At 45.2% G+C, this 19,668-nt stretch overlaps 1 protein-coding gene across 2 annotated transcripts in view; it reads right to left on the bottom strand.

Moving 5' to 3' along the window:
* LOC137333488 (RNA-binding Raly-like protein) overlaps positions 1 to 19,668 on the bottom strand; it is a 1,248,502-nt gene that overhangs the window by 1,020,847 nt on the left and 207,987 nt on the right. The gene's annotated exons all lie outside the window — the stretch shown is intronic.

Here is a 19,668-nt window from a genome sequence, read left to right on the forward strand (position 1 = left end):
GTGAAGCTGACACACACCACCACACCCTACAAAGGTCCCGGAAGATTGGAAAACTGCTAATGTAACACCCTTATTAAAAAGGGTAGTAGGCAGAAGGCTGGAAATTATAGACCAGTTAGCCTAACATCTGTGGTGGGTAAAATCTTGGAGTCTATTATTAAGGAGACAGTAGCGGAACATTTGGATAAACATAATTTAATAGGACAAAGTCAGCATGGCTTTACAAAGGGGAAGTCATGTCTGACAAATTTGCTCGAGTTCTTTGAGGACATGGTTTGACTTACAGGGAGAGGTTAGACAGACTGGGACTTTTTTCCCTGGAGAGCAGGAGGTTAAGGGGTGATCTTATTGAAGTCTATAAAATAATGAGGGGCATAGATAAGGTCGATAGTCAAAATCTTTTCCCAAAGGTAGGGGAGTCTATAATGAGGGGGCATAGATTTAAGGTGAGAGGGGAGAGATACAAAAGGGTCCAGAGGGGCAATTTTTTCACTCAAAGGGTGGTGAGTGTCTGGAACGAGCTGCCAGAGGCAGTAGTAGAGGCGGGTACAATTTTGTCTTTTAAAAAGCATTTGGACAGTTACATGGGTAAGATGGGTATGGAGGGATATGGGCCAAGTGCAGGCAATTGGGACTAGCTCAGTGGTATAAACTGGGCGACATGGACATGTTGGGCCGAAGGGCCTGTTTCCATGTTGTAACTTCTATGATTCTATAACGTACAGGGTGGATAAGGGGAACCAGTGGACGTAGTGTATTTAGACTTCCAGAAGGCATTCGACAAGGTGCCACATAAAAGATTATTGCTCAAGATAAAGATTCACTGGATTGGGGGTAATATTCTGGCATGGGTGGAGGATTGGTTATCTAACAGGAAGCAGAGAGTTGGGATAAATGGTTCATTCTCGGACTGGCAACCAGTAGCCAGTGGTGTTCCGCAGGGGTCAGTGCTGGGTCCCCAACTCTTTACAATCTATATTAATGATTTGGAGGGGGGACCGAGTGTAACATATCAAAGTTTGCAAATGATACAAAGATGGGAGTGAAAGTAGAGAGTGAGGAGGACATAAAAAACCTACAAGGGGATATAGACAGGCTGGGTGAGTGGGCGGAGATTTGGCAGATGTAATACAATATTGGAAAATGTGAGGTTCTGCACTTTGGCAGGAAAAATCAGAGAGCAAGTTATTATCTTGATGGCAAGTGACTGGAAAGTACTGCAGTACAAAGGGATCTGGGGGTCCTAGTGCAGGAAAATCAAAAAGTTAGTATGCAGGTGCAGCAGGTGATCAAGAAGGCCAACAGAATGTTGGCGTTTATTGCTAGGGGGATAGAATATAAAAACAGGGAGGTATTGCTGCAGTTATATAAGGTATTGGTGAGACCGCACCTGGAATACTGCATACAGTTTTGGTGTCCATACTTAAGAAAAGACATACTTGCTCTCGAGGCAGTACAAAGAAGGTTCACTCGGCTAATCCCGTGGATGAGGTTGAGTAGATTGGGACTCTACTCATTGGAGTTCAGAAGAATGAGAGGCGATCTTATTGAAACATATAAGATTGTGAAGGGGCTTGATCGGGTGGATGCTGTGAGGATCTTCCCAAGGATGGGTGAAACTAGAACTAGGGGGCATAATCTTAGAATAAGGGGCTGCTCCTTCAAAACTGAGATGAGGGGGAACTTTTTCACTCAGAGGGTGGTAGGTCTGTGGAATTTGCTGCCCCAGGAAGCTGTGGAAGCTACATCATTGAATAAATTTAAAACAGAAATAGACAGTTTCCTAGAAGTAAAGGGAATTAGGGGTTAGGAAATTAGACATGAATTTAGATTTGAGGTTAGGATCAGATCAGCCATGATCTTATTAAATGGCGGAGCAGGCTCGAAGGGCCAACTGGCCTACTCCTGCTCCTATTTCTTATGTTCTTACATTAACCTACTTCCTCTGGTGGGGAAATCCAGGACAAAAGGTCATGATCTTAAAATTAGAGCAAAGCCATTTAGGATTGAAATCAGGAACCACATTTTCATGCGAAACGCAGTGGAAATCTAGAACTCTCTGCCCCAAAAGCCTATAGCTGCTGGGTCAATTGAAATTTTCAAGACTGATATTGATAGATTTTTGTTGGGTAAGAGTATCAAGGGATATAGAGCAAATGTAGTTAGATGGAGTTAAGATACAGATTAACCGTGATCTAACTGAATGGCGGAACAAGCTTGAGAGGCTGGATGGCTGACTCCTGTTCCTATGTCCAATGCAACAACTGGATGCAAAATAGGTGAGGAACAAATACCAACTGCTTCACGAGAAAGAGATTCATAGCTTAATGTGTGCACAAAATGGCTAAAGAGATTATTTCTGATAACTGAGAGTAGTTATGATCTGTCTTGGTTCACATGGAAAGAATGGCCAACTGAGGTACTGGAGGATGCCTGTTAGCCGTGGAACCGTGCGCCAGTAAGGAATCAATGCCTTCAGAAGAGGAAGGAGAAGGGGCAGAGAAAATTGGCAGAACTGTCACTGCAAATACAGCATTCTCCAGGAAGTGATCCATGTGACGTGACCTTCGTGGATTAGACGTCCCTCTGTATGTGTGCTGACAGCAGAGACAACCACAAACTGCTTCTGACAGTCCCTATAACCATGGCACAAACAAAGGACAACGTCTTATAACAAATATGTCACGATCAATTCTGAGGTATATTTGTGTTTTTCCTCTTGTCCCACACTTAGTACGGATAATACACTTCCTGAAGAAACGTCACCCTTTACGTGTACAGACGAGTTAATGCAGTTGGGGATGCTCTTCTGGGGGTCAATGATGGGTTTACCTGTTGCGTTGATGGTCCCTTCCCACTCGGCTTAAACAAAGCAAATCAAAAAATGACACAGGGTCAACACTGATAACAGTCATTTTAATCACAAGTTCTTCGCTATCTTCCTTTGTTTGGAAAAAAAATGGTCTTTGAAGTTGGTTTCTGGCCAAACAGCAAATTTTTCAAGCTCCAAAATGGATGGTCGAAGTGAACAGATAGAAGAACAAGAAGCAAAAGATTTTACTTTTTCTTTCTAAAAAAAAGGTAAATAAACATTGAATGTCTCTCTCTCTCATATATATTTGCTGGAAGAAAAGAGTAAGCTTAAAGGCAAAAAGAATAGAAGGATAAGGAAGAGAAAATGAGAGGAAACAGAGGACAGATCCAGCACAGGTAAAGTTTTTAGCTGAATTTTCTTTTGGTGTTTATTTTACTAGTTTAGGGTTGATTCTTCCTTTAATATAGCTATTGCTGATGCTTAAGCAGTTTTATTACTGTAATAGCTGTGATAGTTTCAGCGTTACAATCAGCCCAGGGAGCCAATTTCCCTGGACCTGCTGACAATGTGATGGTTAAAGCTCTTAAATATCAATGATAACTGATCAATTTTCTTATACTATCATAACAAAGCGGTGTCTACAGTTTTTCTCCTCTCCTGCCCCATGTGACAGATAAAACACAGTTTCAATTTCAATCTATTTCAGGAAAGCAAACAGAAGTTTGGAGACGGTGAAGTATTCAAATTTATCCAAGTACAATGCTGACTGACACACTTGTGCATATTCCTTCACACATTTTGGGTGCGCTGAAGAACAATGACCTCAACACCACCAGGCTGAGTTGGTGATTTTTAAACTGCAGCATATAATTCCCAGACTGGCAAAATTAATTTACAGTACTCAGAAATTCATTTCATTTTCTATGTCACTTTTGTGCTAACTCTCAAAACTGTTCAACCAGTTACTTTGTCTTGAAGTCCACAATCTCAATCTTTGTCTCACTCACTGGCCACTTCGGAACATCACAACATGTAGGAAACAGAGTGATGGGTTTGCATTTTCCCCACACAGTGATCTCCTGATTTCAGCCATGTTTTTAGGAGCAGTGGCTAATTAGAGGCCAGATGCTTCCTCACAGGAAGAGTAAAAAAATAATATGCCATGTGACATTTTTCCATTTCCCACACTAGCCATCCCCGTCATCTCTGCAAGTGAGACTGCCAATTTAGTGCTGAGTTAGGGGTAGTTCTGTGTTGCGGGCTCACAGGCATTGCAATTGCCCAAACTCATTTGGCGCTGGACACTTGCAGTCAGCACTCATCATCGCACGGACTGGATTTGAACCCAGCTCCAAGAGGTGGAAGTATATATGCCAACCTAGAAAACTCAATGGAGGTCACATACAGCTTCAAAAAAAGAAAAAAACTTCCAGAGCCTCCAAAAAGCTTACCTGTAACAGAGTAACTTAAATTATGTTGTATGACATGGGATTCCGGGACTATCGGAATCACATTACACAATTTGAATCGTTTTTCTGTGAAAAACAACACCTAAAGGTCTTGTATAGGACATCAAAACAAGCAATTGCATTGAAAGTGCAGTGGGACATGAGCCTGTTGATGATGTATCGAGTCAGCTGCAGGAATACGCAATACATAATCACTTGTATGGCAAGGGAAAACTGAAATGCAAAAAAATGCATTTTTCGTACTGGTGGGCCTGTAGTGTCAGTGGATGGTGGGAGGGGGGCATGGGTGTAAGTGGGAGACCCATGAGCACTGAAGGCACTTAAGGGCTGATTTTAATGGCAGCTCGATGGTCACTTGCCACTGCGCTAACATTGGAGCTCCAGCTGCGACCATTTTGGTAAGGGCCTTTGGATGTGCGAGCAGGACGCCCACCTGTTTCAGGCGAGAGGTCACTTTTAATATGCAAATCTGGGTCCTGTGATGTGCACAGGACCCAAATTGCAATTTTGAGGTACAAATGGGTAGAGTTTGAGTCTCAAACATTTGTACCAGCTTTAAAGGGTCCGCTAGCAGCCACTCAAAAAAAAAGCCTGAAGCCTTTTTCCCCTTTTATTTTTGTGGGGCCAGCAGGAATGATCTGCACTGTGGCTGATTACCTCCCCGCCCCTCCCACCAATCAGCCAGCTGCATCGGAGCACTGGTTTGGCGCGTGCAGCTCAGCAGATTTACGCAAATGAGGCCTGGGCCTTAAAAATGGCTCAGGCCTTGTAGCAGCAATAACAGAGATGGGCAACGAGCATGCTCCACCTGCCGATTGCCCATTCTGCGCCAAAAATTAAAATAGACCCCAAGATTTATTTCCTAGACTGGGCTGGAGGAATGTTCTTTCTCCCCCCCCCCCACCCCAAGGAAACTTTTGTAGTGCATTTTACATAATTTTGGTTTGTACTGTGATTTAGCATTAGAAGCCAAAAATAATTCAGGCAGAATTACAGATATTTTAAATATTAAAATAGAATAGTTGTTACAAATCGCAATCAACTTTTGATGTTTGTAACATCAGAAGATGATATGCAGTAAGTATAACATGACGGAATGCTGCTATTAGTATAGGAATGATTTATCCCACAGTAATAGCAGCTCTCAGTAATAACAGGCTCTGTAATGCTGGAATTGAGAGATGCTCCAATCTTGCAGTACAAGGCTCATTAATTCAAAATGAAGGTCAAGTCAACGTTAATTCCCGGACCCGTCTGCCACCAAAGGCTGGGCCAAGCCAGCAAAGGAGCCACGTGTTCTCCTGTTCTCTGTGTGTGCCCACAGATTTTCTGCTTTTTCATCTGCGCAGACTCCATTCACGCACGAAAAAAAAAATTCAGGGCCTTCTCGGGCAACTTTAACAAAAAAAAATGACTTGCGTCTGAAAAGAAAAAGGATGCAAATGTCAGTAGTGGGCTGTGAAAATGCTGACTATCAGTGTGATGGTTGGCACGTGCATGACAGGTCAATGTTGAACCAACTGAACAACTCACTGAAATATACAGGACTGGAAAAGATCTCTGCAGTCAACCTGGCCATTCCCAGTTGTCTGGGAAATATCTTATCCCACAATACCTCTCGTACCCCTCTAACAAATTTTTCAGCAGGCACTTATCCAACTCTCTCTTTTGAATTTGCTGGTACACACAGGCCCCATGGCAATCCATATTAACCAAGAATAAAGGTCACAGAAAAGGTATGACATAATAACCTTCGGCTGACTGAATAATTGCGTACCATTACCATTGTCATGCGAAGTAGGTAGATCGAGCGTTGGCCACCCTGCCACTGAGCTCAGCATCTGTAACATGAGGTCTCCCCAGCCTTTGTGCACATTATTTCCTCTAATAAATCTATAAGCGAAAGACTCTGCATCTAAAGCTCTCATTCCTGGTACGGAGACAGCTACAAGCTTTGTCTCACAATTACCATTCTAACATTAGGACCCTTTCACTTGCTGTAAGGAAGCTGGGACAGCCCTGACTTTTAGTAGCTTTTTCTCACCTTATCTTGCTAAACAAGGGAAGATCCCAGCACTAAATCCTACCTCAGTCAACATCTTACAGTTGGCCAAAAAGTATGAATTAAGGCCCAGCAGCTGTCTGCTGAGGGCCATGGCTGTAAGGGAGATGGGCTGTGAACGGCCCCTGTATTTAAAAGTGTCACTGCTCACTTTTCTTCTAGTGAGATATATGGGGAGGAAAGGAAGTTCACACTAGCTTTGCATTGTTGCAGGACCTGAGGACTTAAAAGGTTAACAGATTGAGGTGGCATTTTTGTTGCTTTCCCCATCAGATAATCAAGGGGGGCATCCTATTTCAAAGGAACATATTTTGTGCACAAACACTGAATTTTGAATAATGCAACAATTGGGAGAATATGGCAACTTCTTTACATGTTGAATATGTCACTGAACAGCAGAAGCGCTATGGGACCAGGAGTGCGAGACATCAGACACAAAGTATTTTAAAAAAACCTACTGTAAATCAATAGTGTGCACCGGGGCTAAGAGCTCAGAGACATACCTTAAAGCAGCTCCAGAGAGCATGATGAAATGAGAACTAAGCAGCAAATAACAGACGATAAAAGAAAGGGCGCGGGGAGAAACTAGGTGACAGGAGATAATGGATAAATGACAAAAGGGGAAATCCAGATTAAAGTAATTGGTCGGAAAGAGGAGAATTGAAGTGAGTATGAACCAGAGAACAGTAGTGAATCAGTAATAAGAAAGAACTTGAATTTATATAGCGTCTTTCACAACCTCAGGATGCCTTAAAACGCTTCACAGTCAATGAAGTACTTCTTTTTGAAAGATAGTCACCATTGTAATGTTGGGAAACAAGGCACCCAATTTGTGCACAACAAGGTCCCACAAATAACTATGAGATAAACGACCAGGTAATCTGTTTTGGTGGTGTTGGTTGAGCAATAAAGGTTGACCAGGAAATGGGAGAACTCCTCGTCTTCAAATCGTGCACTGGATCTTTTATGTCCAACTGAGAGGGCAGACAAAGCCTTGGTTTAATATCTCACCAGTGCAACATTCCCTCAGTTCTGCATTGAAGTGTCAAGCCAGCTTCAGACTCTGGAGTGGGCCTTGAACCTACGACCTTCTGACTCATAGGCAAGATCCAAGGCTGACACCTTGCACACCGCTGAATGAAGAACTTCAATAGCTAACAGATATCATGAACAATTGCTGATTTTGTTTACCGTTGAACTTTAATACACCTTGAGTACTGAGATTCAATAAATGTAAATGGGCCTACCTTGAATACAAAACTGGCAACCAAGGCCAAAGCAAGAGAAAAGTCACAACAAAACAATGAGAATCAATTAACATACAATAATTGTTTGAAAGAACAGAGAGAATGGGAGATGTGAAAATAGAACAGTGAGTAAGGTACTTGATTTTAGACTATTTTTCTTCTTTGAACCTGACACAGAAAATCACTTTGGCAGCTTGAGATATTATGGCCAAGAAAATTGACTTCACGGTAAGTGGAGGAATGTAGTAACCTCAATTTCATGGGTTCTGATGGAAGGTCATCGACCTGAAACGTTAACTCTGTTTCTCTCTTCACAGATGCTGCCTGACCTGCTGAGTGTTTCCAGCATTTTCTTTTTTTATTTTAGATTTCCAGCATCTGCAGTATTTTGCTTTTGACCTCAATTTCATATTGTGTGTAGGATCAACTAAGTTCTCAATCATGCCTGACTTATGCTCCCTGCAGCCCTAATGTGCAGATTCCTAATATGCACAGATCCTAGATAAATGACCAGCAGGAAGGTCATTCAACCCAATATAGTTCATCCATCTAGAAAAACCTACAGTCCACAGATCACTGCATCATCCTATCTCTTAAATAATTCCAAGGCTTTTGCTTCCACTATACCCTACAGAACTACTTCTTGAGAAAACTCCTAAATTTGCCCTTTGCCTGTATGAACACATGTTCCTTTGTTCCAATATCATGACATAACTTCAAGTAGTATCCTGAATTTACCTTTTCCATATTATATGGAACCACAGACATAAACCACACAGAGATGGAGAGAGATCCGCAGATACATACACACCAGGCAGAGATGGGTAAAGGACCCAATCCATTCATAACAGACAGACACATAGGGGCCTATTTTTGGATGGCAGAGCGGTTGCGTTGGAGGCAGGGGGGTTTGTAAAATGGCGGAATCCCGGAGCCCGACTCCAACCCACTGACTTCCGGGTTCCACAGTGACGCGTTCGGGTGCACGCGCAACTCCCGAATGCTGGACTCCCACCGGCAATTAAAGCCGGCGGGATGCTGCTTTACATAGTTGGGTAGACAGGTGAGGTACTTGACAGGCCTCGAGTGGAGATTTTGGCAGGGGTGCAATTTTGAAGGATCCTCAGCGTGTTTCCCATGCTGTGGGAAACACTCCCTGTTGAAGCAGATGTGTTTCAGCCAGCAGTCAGTGGGAGATGCAAAGGATTCTTTGACAGGTGGGGGGAAAACCTCATGTATTGCAGCAGGGCACTCTGTCACTTCAGACAAAGTTTTGGCTGCATGACCTTTGTCTTTCCACTCAAAATTCTTAATTTATACCCAAAACTCTGCTGTGCAAACACATTTACCTACTTTGCGGCCCCCCTCAATCTCTCAGCATCAGGATGGGGGATGCCATAGCTGCACTCATCACTTCATCCAAGGACGAGCAACATCACCAGCCTTGCCAGGCACACCGTCCACCTCTGCCACATGGAATTCCACAACATAGTGCTGTGCCACAAGCACCTGCACAACAGCATGGAGGGCAACAAAACAGAGTGAAGTTGCAGGAGGTACTACCCTCGCCACAGAATCTACAATCCGAAGCTCAGCTTCCTGAACCTCTCTGAGGAGCAGTGCATACGGAGGCTCAGAGTCAGTCGTCAGGTAGTCGCGGACATCTGCAGCCTCTTTCATGACGAGCTGCTCCCGGCTGGCCCGAGCAGCATCTCCTTACCTGTCGCTGTCAAAATCACCACTGCCCTCAACTTCTTCACCTCCGGATTGTTCCAGAGTGCCACCGGGACATCGTCAGGGTCTCAGTCGTCTGCACACAAGTGCATAAGGCAGGTCACCGATGGCTTGTTTCGCAGGGCCTCGCACTACGTCAGGATGACCTCAGTCAGCCGGAGAGAGCAGTAGGATTCCAAGCTGTGGCTGGCTTCCCAAGGGTGCAGGGTGTAATCAATTGCACCCATATAGTAATACGAGCACCTCCACACAAGCCAGGACAGGTAGGGCTATCACTCCATCAACACTCAGCTCATGTGTGACCACCGCAAGAGATTCCTTCACATGTGCGCCAGATACCCTGGCAGCTGCCACGATTCCTTCATCCTCCGGTAGTCCAACATCCCGCCCCTCTTCCACGCACCGAACACCCGCAAGGGCTGGCTCCTCGGGGACAAGGGATACCCCATGCACACGTGGCTCCTGACACCTCTGAGGAACCCCACCACCGAGCCACAACATAGATACAACGACTTCCACATCGCTACTGGGTCTACAATTGAGCGTGCTGCTCAAGATGCGGTTCAGGTGCCTTGACCATTGTGGGGGAGCACTTCAATACGCACCAGACAGAGTGGGATGCATTATAGTCGTCAGTTGTGCCCTGCACAACATGGCACAACAGAGAGGGGTGCCGCTGGAGGAGGCCCCATCCACATCTGCCATCCACATTGAGGAGAAGGAGGAGGAGGAGGAGGATGACAAGGAGGAGGAGGCAGAGGAGAAGGAGCAACCCATGGGCAGAATAGCAGCTCACCTGGCTGCTTGTGAGGCCAGGGAGTCACTGATACGTGAACGGTTCTCCTCACATCCAACAGTGTGAAGAGTCCAGTCCTCGCAGCACCTTGACAGAGCAGCAGCCACACCAGTACCAACCTCCAACCCACCCCACCCCACTCTCTGCACAAAATAGTCCTGCAACTACACATACATGCACAGTAGAGTGACCCAATGGGTGGCATCAAGTGTGGGCATTCATGGTAAACCTCATGAAAGGGCCCTATTACACAAGCCTGTCAAGAATGGCCAAGATGTGGCAGTAGTGGTGACAATAATAATATTTTATGTGCCATTAACAAAAATCAAATATAAATAAAAAACATGACAAACTGTCAAACACCCTTGTGCATCCCCTTCGTGATCACAAAACCTTCACCTTTCTTTTCCGACTACTTCTACGTGCTGCTTCCCCTGAGGCTGCAGCAGAGGTAGTGGCAGGTTGCTCTTGTTCATGCCCTGACCGATTCGATGCTTTGGGCTTATGCCCTCTGGGTTTCGGTGCCCGTGAGGGCCCCTCCAAAGACTGCTCCACCTGGAGAGGAGGCAGCTTTGCGGGTACTGGTTGAGAGGGGGGCAACAGGTGAGACGTGGGGGTGCTTTGAGTGACGTCCCCACTTCCATGTCCCCTTTCACCATCTTCGCTCCCCTGGGCCAGGCCCACACTACTCCTACCACTCTGCTGGACGACAGTTTGGAGGACATGTGTGAAGCCTTGTAAGGCCAGTGCCAGAGAATCTGCCTGCCTGTTTAAGGCGGCAGAATGTTGTTCACCCTGAGTCCGAAGGGCCGTTGTCAGGGCCTCAATGGACTCATTGGTGAGCCGTACTTGAAGCTCCATGGAGGCTAGCAGACATTCCCGCACTTATCCACGACACTATCTCAGAATTGCCCTCACTTACGTGTGCCTCCATTACACTCATACAGGAGTTGGACTCCTCCATCCTCTGTGCAATTGTGGAGCGTGCGCGTGGCACCTATTCCAGCACCTGCAAATGTGCTGCTGCCCCTCGATCATTCTCCTTTTCATGGATGGTCCCCAGGGTTCAGCATCTGTGTCCAGCTGAGTAGAGTCTGGAGAAGAGTGCGCTCACCGATACGGACTCTCCACAGCTGCTCCTGCCACCAGTGTCTGCCCATGCTCACATGTGTGTGGTGATTCACCATGTGAGACCCCAACCATGTGAGGACGGGGACTCACCGAGGTGTGTGTATCTGTGCTGGTGGATGGCTCGCTCAAATGTAACGGTGCCCCCTCAGAGGCCAGCAGGTCCGCTGAGGAATCGCCCTCCACCGTCACAGCGGTCGCTGAAGGCCCTGTAAGAGAACAGAAGGCAATATTAAGCATGATGACAGATGTTGAGGTGCTGAAGATGGCAAGGCATGTTAACATCAATTGCTATTGTGTGTGCTGAATGTTAAAGTTCTGTCACCAGCCGTTTATCGGGTGCCAGTCTCGGCGTCCCCGACGGACAGGCGCTCGAGGGTGCGGCTCAGTTCCAGAGCCTCCTGCTCCACGTCTATGAGGACGACTAGATGTTGCGGCCCTCCTCCGGTCCTCGCCCTCTCCTGTGCATTCTGGGCTCTCTTCTCCTATAAGGGGAGAAAGTAGAGAGGCGTGAGTGAGCGATGGTGCCATGGCCAACCGATGAATGCATTGGTTTGGGTGAGACTAACCGTGAAAGAGATGCATCAGAGGGTGAGTATGAGACAGAGTCATGACTTTGTATGAGGATTGGATTCAGTGCTCGTGGTGGGATGAGTACTGGGGAGGTGAGGGAGTGGTGAGTAAGTTCAGGTAAGTTGAGGATGAGGTTTGAGTGGGTGTGAGGAGTGATGTGATAGAGTAGTGTTGGCAGTGCAGAATGAGTTGTGGGGTGGGGACGGTGATGTGGAAGACGGAGTGTAGGAGAATAAGTAAGTGTACTCACTTTGGCTGACCTAGTTAGGTCATTGAAGTGCTTCCTGCACTGTATCCAGGTGCGGAAGATGTTGCTGCTGCTGGTGACCTCCTCCGCCACCTCGAGCCAGGCCTTCTCGGTGGCAGAGACAGGCCACTTCCTCCCGTCCGTTGGGTAGAATATATCCCCCCTCCTCCTCACCCTATCCAATCGCACCAGGAGTGAGGCATCACTAAATCTGGGAGCAGCCTTCCCCCTGGGCTGCTCCATTCTGTAATTTTGTGTGTTTGCTCCAGGAGCAGCATTGGAGGACCACCCCTTTAAATAGGGCTCCTCCAGCTGACAGCCTGTGATGCGGGTGTGCAGTCCGCCCGCTGCGCAGGTTTACGACGGGAAACCCGGAAGCCACATTAAGTGGCTCCAATTTACCTGCGATCGCGTGGGGAATGGACGGATTTTGCTGGGCGGATTACCCATGCGCCCAGTCGCCCCCCCTGTTGCCTTCCCGCCTCTCGGGTAATATCAGGGCCATGATTTTGCCTAACCCAACCAATAATGAATCCTCTGCCTTCCTACACTCCTGTGCTGTCCCAGGCTTGAACCCTCCCACAGCTACCTACTTTTCCTCTCTCAGCATTCACCAAACAACAACTTGCCAAGGCGTTCACAGGAATGTTATCAGACAAAATTTGACACCCAGCCACATAGAGATATTAGGACAGGTGACTAAAAGCTTGGTCAAAGAGGTAGGTTTTAACGAGCGTCTTAAAGGAGGAGAGAGAGGTAGAGGGGTTTAGGGAGGGCCTAGACAGCTGAAGACATGGCCTCCAATGGGGTGAAGAAGAAAATCGGGATGCACAAGAGGAACGCAGAGATCTTGGAGGGTTGTAGGGCTGGAGGAGTTTAGAGAGTTAGGGAGGGGTGAGACCATAGAGGAATTTGAATACCAGGATGGACCTAAAGCACCCATTGGTGTCTCCTTACAATCAACATCCCCAACTGCCCCATCCTCCTCTCTCGCTGACCGTCATGTCCGGTGCTCCCATTGGTGGCTAATATCATCAATCTCCATCCTGTCCCACTCACTCATCCCATAATTGTTCCCCTTGGACTCTGTTGGTGGATCAACAATCACCACCTTGTTCCCTATTTCCCTCCAGAATGTCTGTTCACTCACGGGTGGCAACACTGTGCCTCTTCCCAATCCTCCATACTTTCCACCATGTGCCCCGCCCAACTTGCTGTGGTGGCAATGTGGCCTTATCACAAAGTCACTGCTTGGTCTCGCCCCCTACTCCTTTGGTACCGTTGCCTCCTTTAGTACCCCATCCTGTTCCACCTCCTCCTTACCTCTCCTCATTGTTTACCTCCTCTCTGAAGCCCTACCCCCAAGAGATATCCTCTCTCAACTTCTGCACTATCAACTTCTCATCTTTGGTGATTTCAATCTCCATCTCAGCTCCCTTTGCCCTTTCTCTTCTGAATTCACTGCCCTCCAGTCCTCCTTAAATCTCTCCCTCCAAATAAACTCTCCTCTCCATATTCATGGCCACTGTTCTCCTTCGGTTTCTATTACTGACAAGACAATCTCTTACTACTCCCTTGTATCCTTCATCGCCCATATCACCCATCCTCTTCCAACCCCTCTTCCTTCTGCATCCATTATTGGAAAAAAATTCTCCCACAGGTCACTTACAACTGCACTTTCAAACTTCCAGCTTCCCAGCTTTGGACTTTCATTCACTATGATACCTCTGTATTTCCTCAATCACTTCCTCACCTTCAGCTTTGATGCCCTTGTCCCTAGCAAAACCTTTGTTGTCTCCCATCTCGGTCATTTCCCTTGGTCAGACCCCCATCTTGTCTCCAAGGGGGACAGATGTGAGTGTATCTGGCACACAACTGGCTGGATCTCATCAAGCTCTACTGGAATGACATTCCTCTGCCACAACATCCCAATACTCTCCTGGAGAGCAAATATAACCCCTGGCTTCTTTCCTCCACTCCCAACTCATTGTGGGGGGGGAGGTCATAGGATTGAAGGAGATTATACAGATAGGGAGGGACGAGGGCATGAAGGGGTTTAAACATGAGAATTTTAAATTGGAGATGCTGGGGGACTGGGAGCCAATGTAGGTCAGCGAGGACAGGGGTAACGATTGAGCAGGATTTGATGCTGGATAGGATATGGACATCAAAGTTTTGGATGAGCTAACATTTAATGAGCATAGAGGATGAGAGGCCAACCTGGAGAGCATTGGAATAGTCTAGTCTGGAGGTGTCAAAAGGACGGATGAAGGATTCAGTGGCATAAGAGCTAAGGTAGGGCTTATGCAAGCAATGTTAGAGGTGGAAGTAGGTCATCTTTGTTGTGGAGAGTGTACGGGGTCGGAATGAGATTCTCTGATGGGTAAGAATCCAATGTGTTTGAAGTTGTGATGCATACCGGAGAGCGTGAATACCGTTGTTATCTGGGGGACTGGTTCAGTACAGGGCATCAATTTTGACTTGGTTTGCTGCCTTTAAAATTTTGGGTCATTTGAGGTGATTCTATTTATTTAATCATCTTGGTTGTACTAGACTGTGACAGCTGTTAGCAAACTGACAGCACCCTTGATCTTGTGATTGACTGTGGTCAGGAAAAAAAAGTGACCTGGAAAAAAAAATGATTGAAGGATCTCCTGCTATCTCTATGACAACAATCTGGAGATATATTGTAGTTGGACTAACTATATAAGAGACAATAAAACTTTGGGCACCTCTTAAATCAATGCTAAATGCTTTAGCAGCAATTGGAGTTTAATCTGAAACATTTACAGATAAAACGGCTGGAAGCAAACTACTCTTTTTAAAATGAGATGAACAAACTGAAATGATGTCTTCCCTGACAAGAATGTGTTTAAAATTAACAGTGATATTACCACTGATTTTTGCTTGTTTTAACAGATTTTATTAACCAGAATCTAATTGCATTAGGTAGGATCTTTGTCCAAGTTTTAATGGCACATAGACGTTTGAAAAAAAAAGTAAAATGGAGTTTTTTTTTAATTCGACAAAGTTTTTTAAAAAAATTACTTGAAAAATATGTGACACTGTCTGGCTCCACACATTTTATTGCAAAGAAGTTAACCCCTCCACAGACAGCTGTTCTTAATTTTTCTTATATCAGATTAACTCTGCTTAAACCTTAACTTTTGCATTGCTGAATGTGAACATATATCAGGCATTATTACATTTTTAAGTTTCTTAATTTGAGTGGATATTTCCCCACGGTGACAGAAGGAAATCATTAACTGACAAATTAACCCCTTGGGCTCTCAAGAAGATAATACTTAGCAAGAACGTTGGTAATGGTAAAAGGAGAGCTGGAGAATCTTTTAAGTCCATGTTTTCTTGATAATATGGTACACTGTAGCTTTCTGTAAAATGCATTATGGTTTTCTTTGTTTGTATCATGACATGTAATATTAACCAAATAAAACTTAGATTAGAAGAACAAATGGCTCGAGATAGGTATGTGATGCTAACAAGATGAGGTCCTTAGATAAGCCCATGAAGGGTCATCAGGGGCTGTTCGAGATTAAGACTGACGTCATAAAGGAAACCATTTTCTTGGATTACTTCGGTAGTTTGAAAATCCTAACATTAAAAGACTGACAGTGTATGTGAAAGAACCTAATGCTGACGTTGAAAAGGGGACATCTACCCCTGAATGGTGGGAGACAGTTTACAACATAGGTCAGCACCCATGAACTAGAATAATACTATCACTACATGAGAATGCTTAAGAAAAAATAAAAAAGGTAGACATGTTGGACAAGTTGGAGAGTTGAGAGTTAATAATCAATGAACTATAGTAACCATAGCTGGTTGATGGACCAGCAGGTTGCCTGGTAACATAAGGAAAGATGAAACATTGAACATGAACAAAGGAGTTCTATTCCACTACAGATGCCTTCGTATCAACTGGAATGCAAGGGAGTGCTGCCGAGAGCGAACATCAACCATGAGTGATTAATGTAGATACTATAGTCCATAGTATAGCTAGAATTAGAGATTACACAAATTGGGGTTGTATTCTCTAGACTTTAGAAGGTTAAGGAGTGATCTGATTGAAGTTTATAAGATATTAAGGGGAACGGATAGGGTGGATAGAGAGAAACTATTTCCGCTGGTTGGGGATTTTAGGAGTAGGGGGCACAGTCTAAAAATTAGAGCCAGACCTTTCAGGAGCGAGATTAGAAAACATTTCTACACACAAAGGGTTGTAGAAGTTTGGAACTCTCTTCCGCAAACGGCAATTGATACTAGCTCAATTGCTAAATTTAAATCTGAGATAGATAGCTTTTTGGCAACCAAAGGTATGAAGGGCTTTGGGCCAAAGGCAGATATATGGAGTCAGATCACAGATCAGCCATGATCTTATCAAATGGCGGAGCAGGCACGAGGGGCTGAATGGCCTACTCCTGTTCCTATGTTCCTATGTAGAATACAGGATGCTTTGAACACAGTGTCCGGAGACAGCTAACAAGGGAGGTCGTAGGAGTTGGAAATCTGACTGTCTGTCTAGCTATGAAAATATTACGGAATGTTGCTTTTATAGTAAGCAAAGTATAAAGTGGGTGAAGGTAGCTGGAAAGCGAGGAACCGGAAGCTGCCCTTGCACTGTATAGATTGATCACCTGTGCTGTACAATAAAGTCTGCTCCGTATACTCAACTGCCTCGTGAACGTCTTACTAGAAGCATGTTGCTGTGAAGGAGGGTGACTAACAGACATCTTTAACCAAACTTTTTGTCACCCCTAACCTCTTCTTGAACCCTGCTTTCATTTTCTTTTATATGACACCTCTAAAGCACTTAGGGACATTTTTCTACATTAAAGGCGCTATATAAATGCAAGTTGTTGCTGTTGAATGTGTTGCGACCGACTACACCAAGTAGTATCCCACAGAAGTTGTGATACCTGCCCTTTCACCTCCTCCCTTCCCACTGTCCAGGGCCCCAAATATTCCTTCCAGGTGAAACAGCGATTTACTTGTACTTCTTTCAATTTATTATACTGTATTCACTGCTCACGATACGGTCTCCTCTACATTGGGGAGACCAAATGCAGATTGGGTCATCGCTTTGCTGAACACCTCCACTCAGTCCGCAAGCATGGCCCTGACCTGCAGGTCGTTTGCCATTTTAATTCCGCTTCCCACTCCTACTCTGACCTCTCTGTCCTCGGCCTCTTAAACTGTTCCAATGAGGCTCAACGGAAGCTCGAGGAACAGCACCTCATCTTTCGATAAGGCACTTTACACCCTTCTGGACTCAACATTGATTTCAATAACTTCAGATCATAACCACTGCTCCCATTTTTGCGGACAGCAGGTGCTGGTAATGGTTCTGCTGTTGCCATTTACAGCTACTCCTGATCAATCTTTTGTTTCTTTACTTGTCCCAATACCACCCTCCTTGCGTTGCACCATCATCCCTTTGTCATTTAATCACTCCTGCCCTCCACCCTATCACAGACCTTCTCATAAGAACATAAGAAATAGGAGCAGGAGTAGGCCAATCGGCCCCTCGAGCCTGCTCCGCCATTCAATAAGATCATGGCTGATCTGATCCTAACCTCAAATCTAAATTCATGTCCAATTTCCTGCCCGCTCCCCGTAACCCCTAATTCCCTTTACTTCTAGGAAACTGTCTATTTCTGTTTTAAATTTATTCAATGATGTAGCTTCCACAGCTTCCTGGGGCAGCAAATTCCACAGACCTACTACCCTCTGAGTGAAGAAGTTTCTCCTCATCTCAGTTTTGAAAGAGCAGCCCCTTATTCTAAGATTATGCCCCCTCGTTCTAGTTTCACCCATCCTTGGGAACATCCTCACTGCATCCACCCGATCAAGCCCCTTCACAATCTTATATGTTTCAATAAGATCGCCTCTCGTTCTTCTGAACTCCAATGAGTAGAGTCCCAATCTCCTCAACCTCTCCTCATATGTCCGCCCCCTCATCCCCGGGATTAACCGAGTGAAACTTCTTTGTTCTGCCTCGAGAGCAAGTATGTCTTTTCTTAAGTATGGACACCAAAACTGTATGCAGTATCCCAGGTGCGGTCTCACCAATACCTTGTATAACTGCAGCAATACCTCCCTGTTTTTATATTCTATCCCCCTAGCAATAAAAGCCAACAATCCGTTGGCCTTCTTGATCACCTGCAGCACCTGCATACTAACGTTTTGATTTTCTTGCACTATGACCCCCAGATCCCTTTGTACTGCAGTACTTTCCAGTTTCTCGCCATTAAGATAATAACTTGCTCTCTGATTTTTCCTGCCAAAGTGCATAACCTCACATTTTCCAATATTGTATTGCATCTGCCAAATCTCCGCCCACTCACCCAGCCTGTCTATATCCCCCTGTAGGTTTTTTATGTCCTCCTCACTCTCCACTTTCCCTCCCATCTTTGTATCATCTGCAAACTTTGATATGTTACACTCGGTCCCCTCCTCCAAATCGTTAATATAGATTGTAAAGAGTTGGGGACCCAGCACCGACCCCTGCGGAACACCACTGGATACTGGTTGCCAGTCTCTTTTGTTCTTTCCTCCCTTCCCCCCTTTCCCTGGCTCTGTACTTGCTCAAAAACTTTAACTCTTTTAACATCTTCCAGTTCTGACGAAAGGTCTTCGACCTGAAACGTTAACTCTGTTTCTTTCTCCAAAGATGCTGCCTGACTTGCTGAGCTTCTCCAGCATTTTCTGTTTTTATTTCAGATTTCCAGCATCCACAGTATTTTGCTTTTGAGGCAGTATCCCAGTCTGGGCAATTTTAAGCTGTCTCTCAGTAAAGCAAACAGTTGTTCTAAAGTGTATATTAGGAATGGAAAAAAATCAATGAGGGTTGAGGTTCTGAAATCTGCTTTTCATGGCCCAGATCTACAGAAAAATATCTGTTAATAGATTCTGGTGCTACAGTATTCAGCATAAAGTTGCAGTGTTATTTTTCTCTCACTAAAAGGAGCACCAATACTTGAACACTCATTCGGAACCTCCACTGGCAGAGACCTGTTCCTGCATACATCAGCACCAGGGACCAAGGGAGACCTCCCAAATGCTACAGTCATGCTGAAGGAGATCTTAATGGCTGGACATCCAACATGTCCCATCTTGATGGTGTGCCTGACATCGAGCTTTACAGAAAAGCCTTTTTGTCCTCCTAATATGAAGAGACCATGTGCAGGTTTTTGTGGATAAGTAGCCACCGACAGTAATCTCTGCAAGTTAGTATCCATCAGCAACAGGGTCGGGGGAATGCCCATGAACAACAGGCTCTGCGAGTAAGCATTCATCTGCTCAGCGCTCTGTGGGGTAATGGTCATCGACCTCAAGCATTAATTCTGTACCCCTCTCCACAGAGTCTACCTGACCTGCTGAGTGTTTCCAGCAATTTTTGTTTTTATTTCAGATTTCTAGCATCCACAGTATTTTGCTTTTGCCTATCAGTATAGTTGCCTTCCCCTTTAAGAGACACCTATTTGTCCCCTGCTGTTTCCTTGATGAGAATAATTGGCTAAAGACAACATTACCATTCTCCACGGGGGGCGGGCTCTACTTACTGGGAGAAATAGCC

This window comes from Heptranchias perlo, chromosome 16 (assembly GCF_035084215.1).
Source record: "Heptranchias perlo isolate sHepPer1 chromosome 16, sHepPer1.hap1, whole genome shotgun sequence".
Taxonomy (NCBI): Eukaryota; Metazoa; Chordata; class Chondrichthyes; order Hexanchiformes; family Hexanchidae; genus Heptranchias; species Heptranchias perlo.